The 25,529-nt window shown below is 37.2% G+C and overlaps 2 long non-coding RNA genes across 2 annotated transcripts in view; one reads left to right on the top strand and one right to left on the bottom strand.

Annotated features, from left to right (window-relative positions):
- LOC117669351 (uncharacterized) overlaps nucleotides 1–24,158 on the bottom strand; it is a 50,406-nt gene extending 26,248 nt beyond the window's left edge. Inside the window, exons 1-2 of the long non-coding RNA XR_004592415.2 lie at nucleotides 24,105–24,158; nucleotides 23,299–23,405 (exon numbers count right to left, since the gene is read on the bottom strand). This is a non-coding gene — a long non-coding RNA (uncharacterized LOC117669351). The remainder of the gene's footprint in view (nucleotides 1–23,298; nucleotides 23,406–24,104) is intronic.
- Nucleotides 11,899–16,754, top strand: LOC117669347 (uncharacterized). The gene is made up of 4 exons (XR_004592412.3): nucleotides 11,899–13,687; nucleotides 14,657–14,709; nucleotides 15,208–15,243; nucleotides 16,383–16,754. It is a non-coding gene; the product is annotated as an uncharacterized LOC117669347 (long non-coding RNA).
- Nucleotides 24,159–25,529: the final 1,371 nt, after the last annotated feature.

The raw sequence follows: 25,529 nt of genomic DNA, 5'->3' as shown, positions 1-25,529 counted from the left end.
CTCCATGTATAATAATTAAAGAACTGATCTTTGTCAGGATTTATGTTGCAACCCTTTACATGAACTGAACTACCTTTTTGACACAAAGATCTAATTCCTATTGGATAACATTTCAGATGGCTGTGCTAATGTTTCTTGCATTTCTAGAATGAGCCATTTTGTGTTAACACTGGCAACTCACTGCTGGCTTCACAATTCCTGCTAAGCTTTTTGCTACACAGATCAAACACAGTTACAAAAGCCTTTTTGCTGCCATCTGCTGGATGGAGTTCATGTTGTTGGGCACCTGAGGGACTGGGGCTCACGGCAGGAACAGGATAGATAGCAGTGCGACACAACTTGCAGCTGCCCTTTATTAGGTCAGAACAGTGCTGTTGAAACTCAACAATTTAAAAATGTGTGGACTTCAACTCCCAGAATCCCCCAGTCAGCATGAGTTGCATCTTTAAGTTATCAAGTTTGATTAATACTGGGTTAGAATCCATTGCAATATTAGCATAAGTCCACATCTCCACAAGTCTGTGATTGCAGTGGCATATCCAGACCTGGAGATTAAATGGGGAGTCCTAAATGTTGAAATATTTTTGAGGTTTTCTTTTATCTTACTAATCCTTTGGTGTTGCCTTATTGTTCATTAAACTGGAAAATGAATATTCTTTTTTGTCCATATGTTGTGCGCATGCATGGGGCACTAAGGAGAAATATGATCACTTCAGCATTTAGAAACTGAGTTGGGCAAGGAGTTACACATGAATGCTTGCAATTTTAAGTATAATTCTTTAGGGCAGCTTTTTATAATGCTTCTTATAACCCATCAATGAAAGAAAGAGAAAGGAAGCAGGAATTTCTTCTCTTTCGTCTATGTTCATGCCCGTTCATTAAGATACAAAGACCAAAAATGTCCAACATTGCAGTATTTTATTCATATTGCAACTAACACAACAATGCCTATCACAAGCCACCATAATATCAAAATGACATGTGTGCCCTGACATCATATGAATGTGCGCTTATATAGTTTTTGCACTCGTGTCAGAAGCACTGAGGAGCTTCTGGGTTGAAAGGATTATCTGGTGACATCACCATTGCCCTGAGGACGCCCAGTTGAGGACTCCTTTCATTTCCCCAGCTGGAATTGGAGTGAGAGATGAGAGCACAACCCTGCCCCATGGAAGCATTTGGGTGCCCAGCTTTCCAACCGCTAGAGCCACCATGTTCCTACTTATAGAGTGATGTTATCACATCTAGCGCAGTTCTATAAGTTGTGTTATTTGCATGATGATAGCACCATGCAATGTCATTTTATCTCCCTTGCCATCTTTATCCATATAATCATTATACTGTGTGATATTAACAATTGATAACTGAATATTCTCCTTATGCTTGGAGGAGAGTCAAAAAATTGAAGCTCAACCCAGGCAAGACAGAACTGCTATTAGTGGGTAATTTATCTAATTTAATTGGCTCTCAATCTATTTTGGATCATGTAACATATCATGATCAAATTTATCATGGACATTCTTTTAAATCATTCTCTGCCATCAAAGAAAAAAATTGCCCTCTGTGAGATCATCTTCACTTAAGTTGGTGTACTGGTTATAACCTTATTCGAATAGATGTAGCCTCACTGTGATAATCCAGTAACTTTTTGTTTAGATTGCTGTAATTTATTATATGTGAAACTGTCCTTGAAGACTATTCAGAAACTTTACTAGAATAAGATACCTCTGCAAGAATACTGAATGGAAGTAGGCATTACGAATATATTATACATACTGTATTCTCCAAGTCAATTTCTAGTCCTAATTCACTTATTAACCTATAAACCTATAAATGAGAGCCAGTTTGATCTAGTACTTAAAATAGCAGATGAGAAACCTGAGACTGTGAGTTCTAGTCCCACCTTAGCTGAGTGACCTTGGGCCACTCACTTTCTCTCATCCCTAGGAAGGAAGCAAGAGTAAGTCACACCTGAAAATCCTACCAAGGAATTTAGAAATTCTAAATTTACCGGACTTGAACATTTTGACTCTACAAAAAACCACCTTACTGGGAACAGCTTACATCCTCCGACGATACCTTAACAGTTCCTAGGTCCTTGGTTAGGATTCGAGCTGTTGAGCTATTAACTAGCCTCAAAGGCTGTGAATCTCATTAAAGATTAAATAATAATAATAATAATAATAATAATAATAATAATAATACATGATCGAGTTGCTAAATTAGTCCACTAGTCATTATGTAAAAAATACGACATACCTATATCCAAAAAGTCATTGGAGCACAAAGTGGAAAAAGTTATTGAAAATGAGACAGTGAAGATCTTGTGGGACTTTTGAATACAGATGGATCATCATTTGGAACATAACATGCCAGATATCATGGTAGTTGTGGGCCGAAGCATACAGTTTATTGATATTGCTTGTACCAGGAGATGCCAAAATTGAAGAAAAAGAACTGGAAAAAAATCATGAAATATTGTGAACTGGCCATCGAAACTACACGGCTATGGATGAAACATGTAACAGTGATACCCATTGTCATTGGGGCACTTGGTACCATGTCCAAGAATTTTACAAAATACATCAAGAAATTGCAGCTTCCTGCAATAACACCAGTGGAACTGCAAAAAACTGCACTATTCGGAATATCATATATTTTAAGAAGATACTTGGTTGATACTAGGGCGCTGGCAGCACCCATATCAACCATTAGCACCAGTCAATGGTATTTGTGACACATTTTTAAATGTTCAGTTGACTGAGTTTCATGTTTAATGAATAAAAGAGAATAATAATAATAATAATCATCATCATCATCATCTCTAAAATTACATTAATTTATAAAATGTATTTCACGACTTGGGATAAACATATTGGATATGGCATCTCTTTGTATAGGATCCTAGACATTTCTAAGGCAGTATTTCCCAAATTTGCCATATTCCAGACATGTGGACTTCAACCCCCAGAATTGTCAGTAAAGGCTTGACTGACCTGAGAATTGTGGGAACTGAAGTCTGCACATTAGAATGTTGTCCATTCTGCAAAGAAGTGCCCTAAAATAATCTCTGGCAATTCTCCTATGTTGAGAGGCAACGTGTGACTGGATCTTTTCAATGGCAGCCCCCTCTCCACCTCCCCCCAAAAAAAGAAAACCTGGAAAAACCTTCACTGAGAGAAATACCTAATGTTTTTCTGATGCCAAGCGAATATATTTTTACTCTGTCAGGCATCCTAATATATTAATATGAAACTTCATTTTTATACTGCAGAGAACATTCTTAACTACTGTGGCTGCTATTTATTTTTTAGTGTTTTTAATTATTGTTAATTGTTAAAATTAAATTGTTTTAGAATATTGCATCTTAAACTATGAAAAATCAATTTTGCAGGATGGGATAGAAAATTGTAAACTAAATAAACACACCATATTTAATTAAAGACATTGACCAACCAGGTAAATAAATATGAATTAAATAAACAACAGGTAATCTATTATTGATAACCAAGTCGAAAATATGCCAACCACTTGCAAGCTCTGAATGATTTATATAGAATTTCTTTGTAAAATACAAAATGATAAAAAAGAAATGCTCCTGGTTTCTGATTTTTTTTTAGGTTTTGCCATAATACTTAAATGTGCATATGTATGCAATTCCTATGCAACATAAATTCTGAAAGCAGAAGTTTTCTCCATTTCAGTAAAATATATTCTGTCTACTAAAAAACATTGGTACTGATGCTGTTTTCCTAGCCCAAGAAGATCAGTCCACACAATAATTTTATGCTTCAGAGTTTTGCCCAGTTTTTATTAAAATATTTGGCTTGCCAAAATAACTTCATATGCCTGCACCCCCACACATATTTATAAACCAAATAACATCTTCATCATAATACTATAAAGGACCAACAAAAGCAATTTCTCATAGGAAAACAGCTAATTATAATCAACCTAGAATATAAAGGGTACTGCAGTTCATATTCCAGTAATTAGGGTAATAAATTCAGTCAAAGAATACATGAATAAGCTGGAATGGATACTAATACACTGGTGGCAGCCAACATGTCATCAGGAACATATTTAGGGAAACAATTCCATGTTTGACTCTTCACAAATCTTCTTTTGCTCTGTTTATGGATAGCATATTGGGATGAATGGTAGGCTTTGACCTTACAGTACAATTGCTTCATGATAGCAACACATTTCAGTGTAGTGGCCTCAAGGCCCAGTAGTCCTCAATATCTTCAATATTTTAGACCCAGTACTCTTCACAATTTAGACAAGGGAATTGAAGGGGAACTCATCAAATTTGCAGATGACACTAAGCTTGCAGGAATAGCCAACACCCCAGAAGACAAACTCCAGATCCATAAAGTTCTTGACAGACTTGAACACTGGATCCTGTCTAACAAAATGAAAATCAACATAGATAAAAGTAAGATTTTACACTTGGGCAAGAAAAACCAAGTGTATAGGTATACACTAGGTGAAACTGGGCTTAATGCCAGTAACTGTGAGAGGGAGTCCTAGTGGATAATCACTTAAATATGAGCCAACGGTGTGCAGCAGCAGCCAAAAAAGCCAATGCAATCCTAGGCTGCATTAACATAAGAGTAGGATCAAGATCATGTGAAGTTCTAGTACCACTTTACAAAGCCTTAGTAAGACCACACTTGGGATACTGCATCCAGTTCTAGTCACCAAAATATAGAGTTGAGTTGAGACTCTGGAAAGAATGCAGAGAAAAGTAACAAAAATAATTAGGGGGTTGGAGGGTAAAACATACAACTAAACATTGGATATGTTTAGTCTAATGAAAAGAAGGACTAGAGGTGACATGATAGCACTGATCCAATATTTGCGGGGCTCTACAAAGTCAAGAGGGTCAAACTATTTTCCATAGCACCAAAAGGCAATGGAAACTAACCAAGGAGAGAAGCAACCTAGAACAAAGGAGAAATTTTCTAACAGTGAGAGCAATCTTGCTTTCAGGAGTTGTGGGTGCTCCATCACTGGAGATCTTTCAATAAGAGACTGGACAACCATTTATTTGAAATAGTATAGGGTCTTCTTCTCAAGCAGGGGGTTGGACTAGAAGATCTCTGAGGTCCCTTCCAACTGTTATTCTATTATGTGTTCTATGTTCTAAGGCTCCTGCTACTATGCTAGTGAAGTCTCTGTGACATCTCAGCCCTTAAGTGCTGCTGGTTGACATATTTGGCTCAATTTAAGAAAAAACCCTTTTCTCTCTATACAAATCCTCTGGAAAAGTAGGACATCTCTTCCATAATTATAAAAAATCATGGACAGATTTGGCAATAATTGTATCACAAAAAGATTGTGCAGTGGGAGGTACTACTGGTTGTTTAGTGCAAATTATATCATCCCAACACATCAGCCAGTAAGTCAGGCAGGTAAGGTGTATTGCAGAGTCATCAGTTAAAGAATTCTGAGTTGTAGATCCAGGAGAGGTAGGGCCCCCACTCTCCTGGCCTTCCAAAAAGGAGTCAAAGCTCTGTGGTCTCCATTGGGAGCCCAGAGGAGCATGAAGCCATGAGGCTGGTTAGTGCCTTACAAGCCCTCCCTTTACTTTTTAACTATAACAGTGTTTATTTATTTATTTATTTATTAGTTATATTTCTATGCCACCCACTCTCCAAGGACTCTGGGTGGCTCACACCAAAGACAGTATACTAAATAGCATATTGCCCCCAACAATCTGGGTCCTCATTTTACCACCTCGGAAGGATGGAAGGCTGAGTCAACCTTGAGCCGGTGAGATTTGATCCGCTGATCTGCTGAACTACCAGTCAGCTGAAGTAGCTGCAGTACTTCACTCTAACCACTGCGCCACCTCAGCTCTTATCCTTGCCTTCTTCTAAATTTTTAACTTTTATATATAGTGCTTTTACATTCTAACATTTTATTATACAGCACCCAGAGTCCCTCTCTGAGGGAGACGGATGATTCAAAAATGTGAAAAATAACTAAATAAATAAATTTCAGGACTTCTAGCCTGAAAATGTTCAAGAAGTGGCTACCTTCAGCAAGGATTTTTTTTTTTTTTAATCCTTGTCCATAGGAAAAGCATTTTCAAGCTAAAACCCTGTACTTCGGGATTAGGAAATCCACAGTCCTTTGGAATTCATTGAACTTCAACTATAAGCAAAGCCAAGGGGTCATTGCCAACAACAAAGAAAACTGGAAACCTTTTCTGCAGCAACATTCAGAAACGTTTCTCCAACTGCTATATTTTATGGGGGGGAACAATTCTATGGGAAATAACATCATCCCTCTTTTCTCCATTGGTCCCAAAACATACCTAAGTGTTAGCAAGACTAAAATATTACAGCTGCTGACATATCTCTGGTGGTCTGAACCTGTTCAGAGTTATTGAAGCCGATGAATTATCTTCTTCTCTTTTTTAACCAATTTATTCCTGAAGCTGGGATAACTGCTAGTTGGTTTCTTAACCCAATTTATTTTTCTATAGATCTCTATTGATTGCAATCTGCTGTCTACTGTAACCTTCAAAGCATTGTAGAATATAGAGCAATGTGATTTCTTGGAGAGATAACCAGCTTTGTGTGTGCAAACACACCAGCATGCCAACGTATACCATAATCCAATTCTATAGGGTCAGGGAAAAGTTCTGGCAGAAACAAGTCAGTTCAGGTAAAGATACATCTGCATACTTTGCCTAAGAGAAATATTCTTGTCACATACAAATCCCACTATTAATCAAAAATCACATTACAGCTTCTGGGATGAAGTTTCCTTTACTACTCTTTAATAACAAGTCCAAGATAAGATAAAATTGGTAATTGTATGTTCTGTTCTGATGGAAGATAATAGCCAAGTGGTATAGAAATATGAGTTACAAGAATACATTCACCCTGCTAACAGGCTTTCATTATGTGGTCCTTACCGATTCATTCATTACACATTTTCTACATATATAGAAAACTTTAATTGGAAGTTGCTTATTACATTGTTCGAAAATGTTAACTCAAGAGTTCTCTTTAATTCAACAATCATCTACAGCAGGACAGCTAATTTAGTTCAATAGCATAATCTTTTGAAAAAGGCAAGAAAGCAGGACCAATTCACCAACCGTGTTGCTCAAAGAATGTTGTTTGATAGGACCATAGCTTGGAAGAGTTTTAGAAGCAAGAGAATTGTTTATTCGTACTTGGGACTCTTCGAAGAAAATGTTCACCTACATAGGCTTGGGCCACATAGCTTTGAGAGAATGACTCACTGTGCACAAATGCTACAACTTTAAAATGCAATCCTAACACTATTTCCAATTACAGAACAAACCTCACTAAAGACAATGGGGTGTTAGATTGTGGAAGGCAATGAAGAGGCAGGAGGACAGACAGTAACTTCAGCTCTTTATTTAAGTAAGTGACTTCTGCCAAGGCTTAGCCGGCAGCACTCCCTTTTAAAGGGAGCAGTCCCACCGATTCAGCCACTGACAACGCTTTACATTTCCCTCTGTTTGAATCCACCAATCAGTGGTGGGCCTCATTTGAATCCACCAATCAGTGGTGGGCATGCAAATGTCCAACTAAACCCGGACCTGAGTGAAGCCTACATCCCTGGCTTCACTTGCTATTTACAGTACATATGTAACAGGTGTACCTAAGCAAACCGGCCACAAGGTTTCCTAGGTATCTGAACTGTCATTCTGTGCCATAGGCCCAGTTCTCTTTTCATCTGCCTCACTCTTCCTATCTATCTTCCTAGGTTTACATATGCAGCATAATAAGACAGGGCTTTAGTGACAGAATGGGGAAAAGACAGAACACCTTGTCCACTTTGGTCTGGAGTGAGAGATACCATGAGACGAAGCAGGAATTTAGATTCTGTGGCCAACAAGCCTTAATTGAAATTGATATACCGTAGGTCCTCTCTACTTTGTAACTTCGAAGTTACAAATGATTCCTCCAAATGCTATTTACAATCCAGTTCTTACATGCTAATTCTTACATGCCAATTATGGCAATCCCCCAAACACACTCAGTCACATGACTGTACTTTGGACACTTGGTAACTAGCTTACATTTATGGCCAATTGCAGCATTCCATGGTCACATGATGCAATTTACTATATAATAAACTTATGAAAGATTCAGCTGAGGATGAGATAGCAGTCTCCACACATCATTACAAAACTTTGCTGCAATACACATCCCCGCCTGGCAAGTGAAAGTGATAAGTCCTATACAGCCACAGAGACTGGAATATATATAATTGATAACAATTATTGTTAGAGCTGATTATTTCTGCTGCTGATTATTTTAACACCAACTAATTTTGAACAGTATCATAGAATAAGATACATGACACAACATAAAATATTTCAGAAGATGCAATTCCGTTTTTTTTTTGTTTTTTTGTTTTTTGCTTTAATTTATATGCCGCCCTTCTCTGGAGACTCAGGGCGGCTTACAATGTGTTAAGCAATAGCCTTCATACTTTTGTATGTTTATACAAAGTCAGCTTATTGCCCCCACAATCTGGGTCCTCTTAGGTATACACTTCAAAGAGGAAGCAAATATGCATAAACAGGCACATATACATACATACACACATATGCAGGCACCCTTCTGTTTCAAATTAGCCCATCAAGATCCAGTTTTTACGCTTAGATCCTCTGAAGATTTTTTTTTTTTTAATCTTTTAGTATTGGGGAAGAATACTGGCTATTGTCTCTATGACAGAACTTACTCCATTCATTTCCAAAGCAAGATATTGCATTGAAGCAAGAGTGTGCTACTGTTGAGTTGAAAAACGTGTTTGCCCTTGATATGACTTATCAAGGGCTACTTTCCAAAAACCAATTAAAACTAGGTTTAATTTAGTTTAACGTCCACCTCATTAATAAACCCAAATTGATGTGTATTTTAAAATTTTCTTTCTTCTGTCTCTTTAAGCTTGAAAATTTTATGCTTTTTGAGGGGGGGGAGTGTTCCTAAGAATATATCCAAAGCTTTGAGTGGGGGGTGCTGGCTTGAAGCTACAGGTGAAGCACACCTGTATTAAAATTTAACATTTGATACATCTTGTGAGATTTTTTTTCTTTTTTTTTTCTTTTTTGTTTTAGGAAGAGTCCTTTCATAGAGAGGCCATGTCAAAGGAATTTGGAGTTTGTCAAATTTATGTGTTGAGTATTTCATCTTGAGAACTACATATGGGGAGTGGGAGATGGGAAACACTCAAAGGGCTTGAAAATAATAAAGGTACTTGTTTTTACTTTATAGGGAAAAAAAGACTGATGCGAAATGTAGTTTGCTGGTCATTATTTTGCAGAATACAAGAACAATCTATATGTTGCACAGTTATGGAAAAATATCTCACCCACACACAATTACTTATATCTTTATGGTTGGAGCAGTTCTCTGCCAAAGCATAAAGGGAAATGGAAAGATATTGTATTGAAGATTGTGTGACAAGGAGTTGGTTCTTCTCTGCTATTGGTGTGGGGGGGATTTATATTTATATGATTGTATGTACATGCACAGGTACATACTGCATGTACATACTGGATACACATATACATAAATAGAATACAGAATAACAGAGTTGGAAGTGACCTTGGAGGTCTTCTAGTCCAACCCCCTGCTTAGGCAGGAAACCCTACACCACTTCAGACAAATGGTTATCCAACATCTTCTTAAAAACGTCCAGTGTTGGAGCATTCACAACTTCTTTTCAGAACATAGTTTCAGATAGTATATGATTTATGTCAAGGAATTGCATAGTAGCTGTTCAGATGAAGTTAGAGACAGTAGCACAAACTTATAGCCTTAGGAGACCACTAAACCTTGGCCAACATATCTCAATGGAAGGTGATACAATAAAGGAAATTGAACAGCATGTTAAATATGTTTGGCAGGCATTCAGCAAGCTAAGCTTAATTTTCAAGAACCATCTCCCCCTATGCCTGAACAGAAAAAGTTTCGAACAGTGTGTGCTATCTGCTCTAACATATGCCGGTGAAACATGGACACTAACCTCACAATCAATTCAAAAGCTACGAGTGGCACAAAGAGCCATGGAAAAATACATGCTCAGCATTACAAGACAAGATAGAAAGACCTGCACATGGATTAGAGAACAAACGAAAGAATATGATAACATCAAGAGAGTAAAAGAATTGGGTTGGTCACATAGCAAGAAGAACCGACGGCAGGTGGACCAAGACAGTCATAGAATGGATCCCACTTGATAAAAAGCATCCACAACAGAGACCTAAAACAAGTTGGATCAACGATATCAACAAGTATTGCAAGCCCAATTGGCAGAAGAAAGCTTAGGACCGTGTAGGCTGGAAACATGCAGAAGAGGCCTTCATCCTTAAGTGGATAGACAATGGCTATAAAGATGATGATATTTAATATTCAAATGTACACCAGTCTTTGTCATTATACATAAAGAATGCAAGATAGTCAGGAACACAGGAATATCATGAGGTAAATTAAACAGTATACAGAATACACAGAAGAAAATGGCAGGAAAAAAAGGGAAAAGCCTCCTTTATACTTGTGGCAGCCAACCATAGCATAGATTGCCTCATGCATGAGCCAGTACTCTCTAACTAATCAATCACAATGTGTATTCAAGCCTATTGTACACTTTATTGTTCCAGCTACTAAATTAAACATCCTAACAATTTATTTGTTGAGAGTTCTGAAATCTTGGGGCTATAAGGATAATATTTAATAGAATAGAATAGAATAGAATAGAATAGAATAGAATAGAATAGAATAGAATAGAATAGAATAGAATAGAATAGAATAGAATAGAATAGAATTTTTTATTGGCCAAGTGTGATTGGACACACAAGGAATTTGTCTTGGTGCATACGCTCTCAGTGTACATAAAAGAAAAGATACGTTCATCAAGAATCATAAGGTACAACCAGGGGTGGGTTCTACTTACCGTTACTACCGGTTCTGCATGCGCAGAAGCATTCTGATGATGTTGGGGTCGGTGAGTGGAGCCTCCCACCGGTTTTACTAGCAGTTCTATAGAACCGGTGCGAACCGGGGGCAACCCATCGCTGCGTACAACACTTAATGATAGTCATAGGGTACAAATAAGCAATCAGGAAACAATATCAATATAAATCATAAGGATACAAGTAACAAAATTACAGTCATACAGTCATAAGTGGAAGGAGATGGATGGTGGGAATAATGAGAAGATTAATAGTAGTGCAGACTTAGTAAATAGTTTGACAGTGTTGAGGGAATTATTTGTTTAGCAGAGTGATGGCGTTCGGGGAAAAACTGTTTTTGTGTCTAGTTGTTCTGGTGTGCAGTGCTCTATAGCGTCGTTTTGAGGGGACGAGTTGAAACAGTTTATGTCCAGGATGTGACGGGTCTGTAAATATTTTCACAGCCCTCTTTTTGACTCGTGCAGTATACAGGTCCTCCATGGAAGGCAGGTTGGTAGCAACTGTTTTTTCTGCAGTTCTAATTATTCTCTGAAGTCTGTGTCTGTCTTGTTGGGTTGCAGAGCCAAACCAGACAGTTATAGAGGTGCAGATGTCAGACTCAATAATTCCACTGTAGAATCCAAGCAGATAGACTGAAAATATGCTGCCTTTTTACAAACTAAACCTTAATAAATTGAGAAGCAAACCTGGCAGCCTTACTATGCCCTTCATGTCTGTGTGGGACACCCTTGTTTCCCACTGCTTGACTGTGGAGTGATCTGTTTTTATATGCCCTGTGCTGCTCCTGGTTAATGCAACGTTGGAATGAGAATATGATCAATGGGGGTTAGAACGATAGTCCAAGTCCAGATTGGAAAGCATATTTTGCTTTTGAGAGCAGACTATTCCTTTAGTTCTTCAAAATGGGGGCAAAGAAATCTTACCTACCTCTACTTCTGCAGATGATAGACTCTAGATGCCATAAAAATGGAACAACCTTAAATATCTCTCTTTCCTAATCATACAAATCCTGAAGAAGAAGCTTCTTGAATGAAAAGCGAAACATGTTCAAGGAAAAACAAAAAAAGTCCAGTTGCCTTTTGAAAAAGCACCTTTGGGACAACCATGACCTGAATGATTGAGAATCTCCATAAACAACCATATGAATCAGATTCTGTTTGTATCATGGTATTATCATATTTCTCACATATCACCATTGCACCCATCTTTCTAACGCTAATTATTTTCTAAAACCAACTCTACTACTTGTAAACCCAGTTAATCTTGTTAATAATTATTTGTTCTATATACCCCATTTTTATTACTTTTATAAATAAGTCAAGGAAGCAAACATACCTAGTGCTCCTTCCTCCTCCTATTTTCTCGACAACAAGAGAATCCTATGCATATTTGTAGTTACATCCAATGGAATGGAGGAGTCATATTTTCTCAATGAGTTGCCAATGGGGCAGCCCATAAATTTTTGACAGAAATATTTACTTTCAGGCTGTAACCTGTCCTAAAAAGCTGGTTCTGGGAAATTTTTTAAAAAATTAGACTCCTTGATATATTAGGATATAACTTTTCCAAATAAACTGTGCTAATTATAGGTTTCTAGAAGCATAATCAAGTATATTCTTGAAATCCATTTTTAAAAGCACTTTAAAGTTTTTTTCTTGGCCAGCTGTTTGGTATAGAATACTTTTCAACTAGCTTTTTTTTTCTTGCAGTCATTTTGTCAAGCTTAAGTCAGGATTAATTTTACTGCAGGTGTCAGATAAAAAAAAACCCTGCTCTTCCCACCCTGCTAGGAACATGTGGGTAAAATGCAAAAGCATGACAGGTTGGTGGTCCAAATGTTGGAAGATTAAAGCTGCAAATACATTTCTTGCTCTGCCTGGAAAAGTTTTTACTTGCAAGTTGGACATGAGAAAAGTGGCACACTGTTTCCCAAAATCCCCAATGAGTATAAGCAAATGATTGGCGTGGGTTTAGCTTTAATTACAATGCCTCTAATTCCATAAAATAGAGAAATTAAGAACATTTATAGATCATACACAACAGCTATTTCTGTTGACCAATTTCCCAAATTAGTGGACTGTTGTATCACAGGCTACATTTTCCATCTGCAACGCTTCCGACCGTCTGAAGAAATATATGAATTTCTTCGCAGGCCTCCCCCTCACTCTGCTCCACACAAATAACCCTTTACCTCTGCCCCTCTGCAACTCCATCTTTACAACTCTGCTTGTTGATTTGTTTGGACACCATCTGCTACATATAATGAGTAGCTGGAAAAAATGTGCCAGCAGTGAGAAAATGACCATAATGTTATGCTCCATTTGAGGGGATCACAACAGTTTGAGGGAATTTCCTTCTCTCTACAACAGAACAATGCAAATGGCATGTTGTCTAAACAAGTTCTCTCTCGCTTTTCTAGGGTTCCTTTTAAAGTCACCCTTTGACTTTAATTTGACAAACATCTGCTCTTTACAAAAAAGTAAAAGAAACCCCAAGCAAATATTTAAAAATCTATAGTTAGACATATTTTTTTTAAATGTTTCTAAATCTAGATGGTAGAATGAGTTCAAATTATTCCAAATATTGAACAGAGTTCTCCTCTATGACAGATGTCCCTGTTTTCAATCTCCCCATGTTTGCACCTTTCTTGAAATAAATACGAATGCATGAGTTGGCAACAGCTACAAATGAGCTGTAAAAGTCTGCGGCTTGCAGGTAGGAGACCACTGAAAATGGAAGGTATGTCATGGCATAGAATTACCACAGGGTGGTGGAAGCAGTGCAGTTCCCCTTATGCACTAGGGCAACTCTGGAAAAAAAAAAGAAAAAGAAAAAAGGGAGGGGGAATCCCTCCTGGAAGAATAATTTGTGAGTCACTTTGCTTTAGATTTAGTTAAAAAGAAGAGTGTCAAAAATTAAGTTTAGCTCATGGAAAAGCCAGATGGCTAAGCTCTTGACCTGTTTACCAGCCTTCCTGCTCTCTCTACTTCTGACCAAAATTACACAGATGACAATATTCTAATGTTCCATGGAATGGCACCGAGTTTGAAATAAATTAATTTTAAGTCCACTTTGAGGAGAGAGAGAGAACAGTCTAATAAGGAGGGGCTATGTGTACTGAACTGCAGACTGGTTGTAAGGAGGGTGCTGGCTCAGTGCTCTTTGTCTGAGATCTGGCAAACAAAATCTTTTGCAAGAATCAAGCTATGGTTTCACACCAAGCAATGTAGACAGATAAGAACTCTTTGGGCCTCTTGTACGTAAAGTTCCAATTTCAGAATATCTCTCCCTCCCCCCTCTCTCTTTTATATATATATAGGTGTAAGGGGATTGGGATAAGAGTTTAGGGGGCATGTTAAACTCTTGAACAAAATTGTTCCATTCTATACTGCTAATTTGGTAATAAAGAAAAAGAACCATAATGACAAGCATTAGCAACTGGATAGAGTGGGTAACTTGCTGTTAATAGAATCTTTTCACACTGGCCATGGTTACTTAAGCACTGTTTACAAGATGATCTATGGATGCTAAACTATGCCTAATAGATTGCAGCTCAGGTTCAGTAAGGTGTACATAATGCCACATTTAAAAGGTTTGATAAGAGCTGAGCAGGATGTTTCAAAATTATGCAAAACCTCCTTCAGATGTGCTTTCCATATTAATCTCTTCCTGCTTTCATTTCAGAAGAATGGACAACAGGAACAACAAATCTGAACAAGCCATAGTGAATGAAACAGGTGAGCCTTTCAAGGCGATATACCAAGGTCAACAGTGTATCTTTATAGTACAAGAAGGTCTTCATTGGGGGGGAGGGGGGAACAAAACTAATTTGTTAATTGTCACTTCTGAAAAAAAATCTGGAAAGGAATCGGGAGTGGGGGAAGTGTTAATTTATGTTTTAAACTGTCTAGAAAATTTAAGGTATTTCTATACACCCCCCCCTCCCAATTTTTTCTCTCAGCCTTAAAACAGAGTTTGGTTTTTTATGGATATACAGCATTTGTGTTGTAGTACTTCTCTTTATGGTATGATTTGTTAGTTATTCTTTTATTGATGGAGTGTCTACATCTGGTAAGGTCTACAACCGCACCTCTTTGACAGATCCAGATGTTGTGAAGATAAAATACCTCCTGTGTAAGAAACAGGCCAGAATCAGGATCTGTGAAGGGTGTTCTTAATATAGTTTAAAAAGGCATCAGTCTTAAAATAATCCCAACATCTTACTTCTCTGCCAGATCTTTGGGGCTGATCTTTTGGAGCTACTCTTTAAGGTAATTTTGTATTTCTGTGACTAATTCAAATGCCTTAATGTATGAACCTCAACAACAGCATGCAGCATTTTTATAAATCTTGGTTTATCACATTGATAACTCTCAGAGAAAACATGTGTTCAGATGATATCTGAAAAGCAGTTATACAACTTCAGGAAAGGGTCACTACTTGGATGGCAGATCTCATAATTCATTACATAGTTAATCTCTTAAATATACTAATTGTAATGAATCCTCATTAGTATTCCTTGGCAGTGCACCAGAGCGTAAAATTCTGTAGGTGAAAATTAGTGTTCTGGTGCACTTTTTAGTCCTCAGTTTTATTTTGCTTTAACTGGTTAATCCTAAACATATTAATGGATAATTTGTGCCAATGAAATCAAAGAGGGCTTTTCAAAATTCAAGTAAATATATTGTTGTGTCAGTAATATGGACAGACGCTGGGAAAGGAGGGAGAGATATGTGTATTTTTCTTTGTGCATTTACCTTACTCAGTGAAGAGAAGAGTATTATTTGTACCGTAACTGATTATGATGAATAATCTAGTTTTGATTTTGACCTCTGTAAAGAAATTACTATCTAAGAATCCTAAATCCATCTCCTTAAGTTTATACTGCTCTATATATCTATTCTGTAAGATATCAAGATCTTATTGTAGATCTTGTGAGGGAGAATGTACTATAGAATTGAAATTGTTACATTAAAAGCCTAGTCCTCAAGGCCTCTAATTGCTGTGTAATCCAAAACTGTTTCTAAATCATTGCTATAAAAGAGGGGAAAAAATTAAAAAGCATGCATCGCATTTAACAGACTATTACTGCTACAATATAAGCCTGTGGCCTTAAATATACTAACTTCAACACAGTTTTGCATCCCCGTCTTAGATTTTCATAGAGCTGCCTCTAAAATCAGTGGTGTTTTGTATGACTCCAAGTATCCATCTATTCAATGGACATAGGGAAAGTCAATTCTGTACCCTTTTACAGACTTAACATGTCTGTAAAATCCATCATTGGCAACTTTCTCTAACCCCCACCCCACCCCAATAAGTTTTCACACATTATTTGGGGCAAATGAAAACCGTTTACCTTTTGCTTGCTAGAGAAGATTTACTGATATGTCTCTCGTCTGTTTTGCAGATGTGCCTTGGTGAACTTAACAGTAATGCAGACTGTCGTCAGGGCTGTCTTCAGATCTTTGGAATCGTTTTTGCATTGCACAGTACATATTTTATTAGATGTTTGCTCGATTGGAATATATATCTAGGATTTGTGTGTGGGCGCATATGTGCTTGCCATTGTAAATACTTTTGGTGCAAGCTGCTTAATAATATCAAAGTTTTGTATTTCTAAGTATATATTGACAGATACTTAAGGATTTCCAGAACAATTAGAATAAAAGAAGGGCTGTAGCTTAATAATTCTTCTGCCTTTTAAATTACTTATATAGTTCTTTTATAGAGTGCCAGTTTGTATTCAGCCAAATAATTAAATAAGAACATTTCCATCTGATGCTTTTCTCGTGTCCTTTTTTCTTCCCAAACTCTTATAATTTTATAAATTGTTGCAAATGTTTTGATTAATCTGGTATTGTTCTATAAATTTTGAGTAGCTCATATGTTAGAGAATTCTAAGGAGATGAGATATATAATACAAAGCTGGAGTAAGAAAACCCCTTTTTTCCAGTTTGTCAAAGCTAGCAAGTTGCACATCATGTCCATTCTTTCATGATCCAACTGTATTTTTAATTATTCTTTCACACGGGCATGCTGAAGTATTAGTTTCAATATGCTTGATATTTTTATTATGATTTTTGTTAGGTTTCAGTAGAAATAGCTTTCCATTCCTTATCTATACTTAGAAAATATCAGAGATATTTAACTGGATAATCCTAAAGATATTAATGGATATTTTGTTCCAATGAAATCAAACAGGGCTTTGCAAAATTCAAGGAAATATATTGTTGTATCAGTAATATGGAGAGAAAATAAAAGCGGCAAGAGGAAACCTTTAATATTCAGCCTTAGACTCCTTAGCTATTTGAAAAGAGGAGGGTTAAGTAAAGAAAAACTAGAATTTTATGGTAAGAATATTGCCCTTTAGTATTATTTCATGATCAATGTCTTAACAGCCAGCTGCTTTTAAACATATTCCATTAAAAATTACCAAATACATAAATACCAAGCTTTGAAATCAAGAATACCATTTTTTCTTTGTGATTTTAAATCCACAAAACAACAGTTTCAAATACCTCAATTTTTGAATCTGAGCCATAGACTTTTTAGAGAAATTTATCCAGTGCTTAAATATATACCATTTTAGAGGTCAGAATGGTACTTTTATGGTCAAAATCGTACTAATAAACATTTAAAACATTTAAAATAATATTTGGACTGACTTTTAATTATTTCATGCCTGTTTCACTCTTATATTACTCCAGCTATCAAAAATAAAGATTGATTCAAATATAATTGTTTTGAGACATAAGTTTTCCTTTAGAGTTATAATGTTGAAAGCACTAACAAGAGACAAATAAAACAGCCTTAAATTTAATTTGAAATTAGCCAAACCAATTATAAATGACTTTATACAATTTGGGGCTTAAAAGGAATCACCAATATAGCCAGGTTTAAATCATTCTGAGTTAAATCAAAATGGATATCCGGGCATGTTTTATTTGATCTAATGCTCTATCATTCAATTATGAATTACTTATTTCAATAACCTTTTATTTAAAAAAAGAATCCAGAGAGCTGGATTTTAAGTTAAACTGGTTAATTTAAACTGGTAGAAGAAAAACTACAGAGCTTTGCAACACCATAAAGAATAATCATTTGCATTCCACTTTTAGAGAGCACACTTTACTTCTAATTAATGCCAAGTGTCTGATATGTCAATCTGAATCCCCTTAAGTAGAAGTCAATCCTGCTGAAGTCAATGGACTTCACTGCCAAGGAATCATTTTAGGGCAATAGTAGAAGTAATAGAAAGGTACAGATTACAGAATGAAAAATGCCCCTTTATGCTTCCATCCCGTTATCTGAATGGTTGTTTTGCTCTCTGATGAGTTAGTAACTCAGTACCTGCTGTAGCACTCTATATCAGAGTTTAGGAAGATGGTGTTTTATTTTCTAGCCCTCACTGCTTCTATCAATTTGTTTTATAATTACCAGTATGCTTTTATTGAATCTGCTTTCATCATAAGCTAGCTGATGAATTGCTGTTAAAGGTAAAATAATAATGTCTTAATTACATAGCTTTAATTTCATTATAGCTCATTTAAAACCCACTTTTTTCAGAGGGTTTATTCTATGTATGACTAAGTCTAGATGCAATCCAGCAATGATCAGTGAGTTAATAAGTCATGTAAGTGAATATAAATGAACAAGACGACCAGATGAAAATGAAACAAAAATCAGCAGAAGTACTCAGAGATGTAAGCTTAAAAGTATACTTTCTATGTCATATACATTTATTTTCCTCATGTACATATATATATTTCATGGGAAATATTATTAAATATTTATTCTGGTAACCTGTAGCTGGTTGCAGATCCTTGGCCACAAGTCCCCATACGTTTAGGGATATGCTATGTGTTTCATAGGAGAGATGGGAACCTGTGGTTCTCTTAATATTACTGAACCACAATTATGCATTTATTTACTTATAGTATTTATTTCAACTGCAATCTAGAAGACCCAGATTGCATCTGAAGTTCTAGCAAAGCATGGCCAATAATGAGGAATGCCAGGAATGATAGGTCAGAACATCTGGAAAACAACAGGGTGCATAGAAAATTTAATTGGCCTGATATTGCTTAATATAGAAGCTATTATGTATAAAATATTGTTATATAAATAAAATGTAAATGTAATAAAATGTTCAAAATCAGCACTGATGATGTTACCTAGTTTGGGTAAGAGATCTTCAAGAAAACAACCAAGCTCAGAGAGCACCAAGGACCATTCAACAGATGCTCTGTCTTACAGAATATTGTTTGACAAATTCCTTCCACATTCCCAGCAAGCACTCGTCCTTGGTAGATCATCCCTGTGAAATCATCCCTGAAACCTAACCCTTATTTATCACCAATACTCCACATTAAATCATAATCCACAAAGTTAGATAATAACAACTGCAAATAGCAGGGCCACATGAGTTTCCTATTTATCAGTTCATAGTACCACCAAATTATATCTGGAAGACCTCCAAATTTGCACCCACATCATGAATTGGGAAGGACAGAGAGGGAGAAGTCATCAAGTCAGAGAAGAGTTATAAACAGCCACAATTTATATCAGTTCCAAATTTAGCAGAACACAGTACAAAGAACCAAACAACTGGGAAGGTTAGTCACACATCCTAGTAAACATGTTATCAGTGTGATAACAAGTGTCTTATACATAGAGACTAGTAGTATAAGATCTCACAATCTCTGGGTGGGAAGGCAGCCAAGTCCAAAGCTGAGTTTAAGTCTTAAAGCCCCCACCCCCAAAAAATTCATGTGAATTTTCCATTTTTGGAGATGCCCCAATACTCTCTCACCCATCAATTGGATTGGATTAATGGCTATGATCCTGGAAGAATGAGCTAAGTCTAGCAAAGCTGGTAAGGGATATATTTGACAGCACTGCTGTGAAGAAAGCAAAAACCTCATTATGTCAATCCTGAAATACAATTCCATGTCACTAAGCTAACTTACCTTCACAGCACTGAAAAATTAAAAGAGGAAATGAAAGAAGAAGGGTCTGACAACTGGCTAAAATAATGACTGATATTACTTAAGGCTATTCCTTCAGGAGGTCCCTTCCAGGAAAATCTGTCCCTCGGACCTGATTTTGACAATCAATTTGGCCAGTCCAGTGAGATATTCAGCATAGCTGCAGGATCCCCGGGGCTAGGAGGTGTATTGTCAGTGAAGGCACCAAACTTTTCCCTTTTGCCATACAAGAGTGGAAATTGTGATCCTCAGGTGCCTGATGAGGGATATGGTAAGTGGGCATTCCAGATGTTTGCCCAACCTCAAGAATGCACCTGAAACTCAGATTGTTTTGAAAACCGCAGCAATACTTCAGAAGAAGAAAAAAGAGATTAGTAGGACTCATCTTCCAGCCAAAGAAGAACACGAAGAGTTTGCTAAAGGTACATAAATCAGCAGACAAATACTTGTGTTTCCAGATGTTTCATGTCAACCACTCAGAATCACAGAGCTAAGCCTATGCTTTAAAAATAAATATATGGAGGAGGAGGAGGAATTGTTCAAGAAATATGATGGTTGGACTTAAGTGTTTTGATGTTATGTTATTTCTCTCCCACAAGGCTCAGGCCACACAATGTTCAGCTCTTGGAGTTTGAGTCAACATGGTCAGATGGATAGCTCTTTATCTTTGTCTTTCCATCCTGTTTGGATTGTGAAAAAAAAGCACCATGTCTCTTGCGTACTGTATTTTTATTACTGTTGGTGTTATTTTCAAGGCAGCATTTGAATCCTGGCAACTGCCCTGAAGTTTTTTTTGGCAACTTTTCGCAATTAGTTTACCATTGCCTCCTTCTTATGGATGAAAAAGAGTAACTGGCCCAAGATCACCCAACTGGCTTTGGGCCAAAAGCAAGACTAGAATTCACAGTCTCCTGGCTTCTAGTCCAAACTTGACCAAACTTGGTTCTCATTGTATAGATTTGGTATTAATAATATACAATATTATACCTTACAATATTATTGTATCATATAGATTGATATTAATACTTCAGCCTCCAAGAGGAGCAGGCTAAGGATGTTCCTCTATCTTTGCTTTCAAATTTTGCTGGCTGCAGCCCAGTTCACATATGGCTGAATTCTCTTGGGAGCCTAAGGCACAATTCCTTTTAGTACAGCATGTCCAATACAGGCTTTTAGTCTCAGATTAGTGAATTAAAGCAATGAAAATGAATTTCACATCCCAAATCTCCAAAATCCTAAAGAAATGCCACACTGTGGGATCACACTAAATATAGCTGGATCAATTTGCTGTTCCCGTTACAAGGTAAAAAAGAACATTGTGACAACTTTTCAGCCTGTAAATTCATTGCCCGGGGGGTTGGGGGGGGCAGAAGATCATGGAGGTGAAGCAATCACATTTAAGGAAAGGGTCCCTGTGATTTTTTTTTTAACTGCAAGAATGCAGTTGCCACTGGTAATAACTGTAGTTGCAGTCCACCTGTGAGCAAGGGGGATTTCTGTGCTTAGGAACTGGATTCAGCTCATAACTCATAAATAAAAAGGGAGAGAAAGATGGGGACTTTTTATATCCTCTGTGAGATGTTCACTCTTGTTCAAATGCACTATCTGCCAATACCTGTTCCTTAGGCTTAGACTTGCCCAAATGTTTTTACAGTGGTCATATTCAATTACATTTAAACTCATCATTAAAAAAAAAAAAGGAAGCCATATATTATGACATGAGACTTTTTCTCTCTAATTTTGAATTTTTAAAAAATGAAACTGATATCTATCTAAGGTGCCCAGTTTTCACACAGTACTGTACTGCCCATCAATTTAGTGCCTGGAAGAGTTGCATAAGAATGTGTCTTATGCCAACTCATAGCATTGGTCTGTGAGCATTACCTATTTGTATCACTATCAGGTTTGAGATCTTAATGGGTCCTTACTTGGAAGAGCCAACAAACTCTTGGGATTTGATAGCCTACAGCCCAGGAAAGGATTTACCTGATATTCAGAGAGATGGCAGAAATAGAGTAAGTCTTGTTAGTTAAAACTCACAAGACTTTCACAGTATTTCATCACTGCCAGTTTCTTATCATTTACTCCAAACCATCTGTATTGTCACTTTATTATATATGTACAGTATATGGAACTTTTGCAAATCTTAATTAGATTCCAGTTTGTTGGATCCATGTTTAAGAGTTGCCCCAAAAGGAGATGGGTGACAAATACAATAACAAAACAAAACAAAACAAAACAAAACAAAACAAAACAAAACAAAACAAAACAAAACAAAACAAAACAAAACAAAACAAAACAAAACAAAACAAAACAAATAATGGATCCACCATCATATAGTACAGTGGATTCTAGTTTATCTGATGAGATTTCAGAAGTCCTAAGCCAATGCTTGCTTTGTTTTTAACATAACCTTGAATATTTGATGCATGTTAACTATTTAACCCCTCCCCCTCTTTTCCAAGCTTGAAGCAAAATGAGTATCCAATGTTGGAGACCACCCTTACTGAAACTAAAGCAAATCCCATGGGACCAAGAAAGTTGACACCGTACTTGTTAAGAAGTTCTCATTATCTGGAAGAAGAAATATTTGGGGGGCATTAGTAAATATAAAGACATACAACTGAAAGAAATGTACACAATTCAGGCACCATGTTACCGTCTGTGACTTTGGGGCAAGAACTGAATATATTTAGTACACAAAACTTTACCGTGTTTCCAAACAAAAGTTACTTCTTGTATTACTAGGCGGCTAATTGTCTTTCAGTTTCATTGAGATTATAGTTAGATAGTATTGACTATTCCACTGAAATCAAAATTTGAAACTGGTTTTTGTATACTATTATGATTGATCATCCTCTCTAAGGTAAAGATGGGCACCCATAAGCTTATTGACACCCCCACCCCAATTTTCTTTCTGCAGTCCCACAAATTACAATGATGGGAACTACAACAAGAAATACAAGCACACTTCCTTCCCCCCTTTTTTTGGCAGAAAGTGTACTAATTTGACATACCACAAAGCAAATAAAAATCCCAATTTTCCACTAGTATATTGAAAAAAGGCCAAACTATGTGTGACATAGGACATAAAGCACCCTGTGATCAGAATCCATATACTGAGAGAGGGAGGGAGGGAGGAAGGCTTATCCTTCTGGTTATTCTTCCATCAAAAAAGTGTAAACAATAACTGTTGACTTTCTCTGCCCCACAGCTGCCTATTGGGACAGCAGTTCCCTCAGGTATAACCCCAGTTCTGCTGTTTTTTAGGAAACCTTTAAAATCCTGACTCTTCCTCCAGGACAGGACCCTGTGTGAATCCACCACTGAGATTACCTTGTTTCTTTGAATGTTGTGTTTTTCCGATTCCCACCATGGCTGATTTCTTCACTGTCTTTTAACTGCTTGATTGTTTGTATTTAGTCCCTTGCAAGCTGCCAGAACTGCATTACAAGTTAAAATACTAATATAAACAAACAAATAAATAACAATAATTGCATTCTAAGATCCTACATCTGAACAAATTAAACTCAGAAATAGCCCACAGACCTTCACAGTGTGTGCTATAAATGAAATGGAGGAACTGATGTTTCATTTACCCCCCAAAAGAATACAGAAACCGGTAATATTTTGGGGTGTACAAAATAAGGGAGTTCTGCCTTAATGTGTTGGGCAGTAAAACAACAGGTGTCACCCAGTGGTAGGATTCAAATTTTTTTACTACCAATTCTGTGGGTGTGGCTTGGTGGGCGTGACATGGCTTGGTAGGCATGGCTTGGTGGGCGTGGCAGGGTAAAATATTGTAAAATCTCCATTCCCACCCCACTCCAGGGGAAGGTTACTGCAAAATCCCCATTTCCTCCCAATCAGCTGGGACTCTGGAGGCAGAAAATAGATGGGGGCAGGGCCAGTCAGAGGTAGTATTTACCGGTTTTCCAAACTACTCAAAATTTCCACTACCGGTTCTCTAGAACTGGTCAGAACCTGCTGAACACTACCTCTAGTGTCATCTCAACAAAATCAAAACAAGGCCGAACTCAGTCAGCTAGCAGCCATGCCTCCGAGGTAATGTCAACCTATTATTGTGCAATTGAAAAGAATGTCTTCCTCATATGCACAAAAAATTATTCATGTCAACATACACTAGTTGGTGTCTTAACAGTCTAGAAAGGAGGACTGGAGAACTATTTAAAGCTTCCCAAGACCTCTGCCACCTCCTGAGGCAACCCGTGTTCTGCTCCTTGCCTCTCGGGATCCCTGAAGGCCTCAGCCTGCTCCCAATGGAGCCTACATCCAGGGAGCAGAAGCTACCAGTGTGCAGGGGGCCTGTTGTAGGCCTTCCCATCTAGCCACCTAAGGGACTTGCAGGACTCGGCCTGTTCCTCAGCCAGTTCCATGATCAAGCAGCACTCAATTTATCTTTTTATTTTTGCAGAGGGACCTGGCCTATACGATGCAAAACTCAGCTTTTTTTTTTTCAGAGGCTGCCTCATGGCAACCTTGTGCTATTCTGCAAGCAGGTTACTATTCTTGCGAGTCTCTGAGGGGAGTGAGGTCCACTTTTTAAGAAAGCTCCACAAATGAAACCTCCTTAAAAACAGAGCCTCCTACAGTCTTGCGAGAATAGTCTTGCTTACAGAATAGCACAAGGTTGCCATGAGGTGGCTTCTATAAGAAAATTGAGCCTCACATCACATCATCCCATAGCATTGACCTTTTGTGCATATGAAGAAAACATTATCTTCTCTAAGCAGCATGGTGCTCACCTTGACTCATTGTTTCAAAGCACAAAAAATGCTTTACTTCACAATTTTGCTTTCAGTAGGTGATTAACTTTAAGTTTTATCAAAGCAGAGAACCCTTTCCTTTGTGGGTTCAAAAGACAAAAGATCCTACTATGGATCTAGAATCTCACTCTTCCAGATGGGAGATTTTCTCTGCTCTGGAAAAGAGGCCTGATATATCCTGTTTTTTTCATAAGGAGTAAAAGAATCTTGGAAGTAAAGAAAAAATGGTGATGCAAAGAGATATCTTAAGTTTTAGAGATGGGATTTTTCTTTTCTTTTCTTTTTCTTTTTATTTAAAACAAGTTCCATGTTAGTCATGGTGGTGCAGCAACAGTTTGCCTGCCTGCATTTTATTTCAAAGAATGATTGTGGGATCATTCTTTGCAAGAAGTCACAGGATGACACTGTCTAGATATATCGGGGATTTTCTAAAGTAAAAGAGAAAAACTTTTGAAAAGAAAGTTCAACATTTCCTTGACTTCCCTTTGTTTCCCAGCTGTTTCCAAACTAACTTTTCTTAGCATCCTTGAAAACCACAGAAAGTGACTCTCATGTATTATTCATGACATATGGTTTACCCTTGACTTCCAAGTACCAAATATTTAAGATGGCGGTATATAACGCAATCTTGTGGAGAAACTTTTTCAGATAATAAATAAATAAATGGCTCAGACCTTGCATTGGCAAAATGCCAGGTTGTGGAGCTTTGGGAGATGCTAAACACCACCTCCTTAATTCAGTTTTGTTTCTGTCACATTCTTTGCTGCATCTTCAGACTGT

This window comes from Pantherophis guttatus, chromosome 1, assembly GCF_059756535.1.
Source record: "Pantherophis guttatus breed Tessera chromosome 1, ASM5975653v1, whole genome shotgun sequence".
NCBI classification, from domain to species: Eukaryota; Metazoa; Chordata; class Lepidosauria; order Squamata; family Colubridae; genus Pantherophis; species Pantherophis guttatus.
The sequence above is the reverse complement of the archived record's forward strand: the minus strand, read 5'-3'. Positions and strand labels throughout refer to the sequence as shown.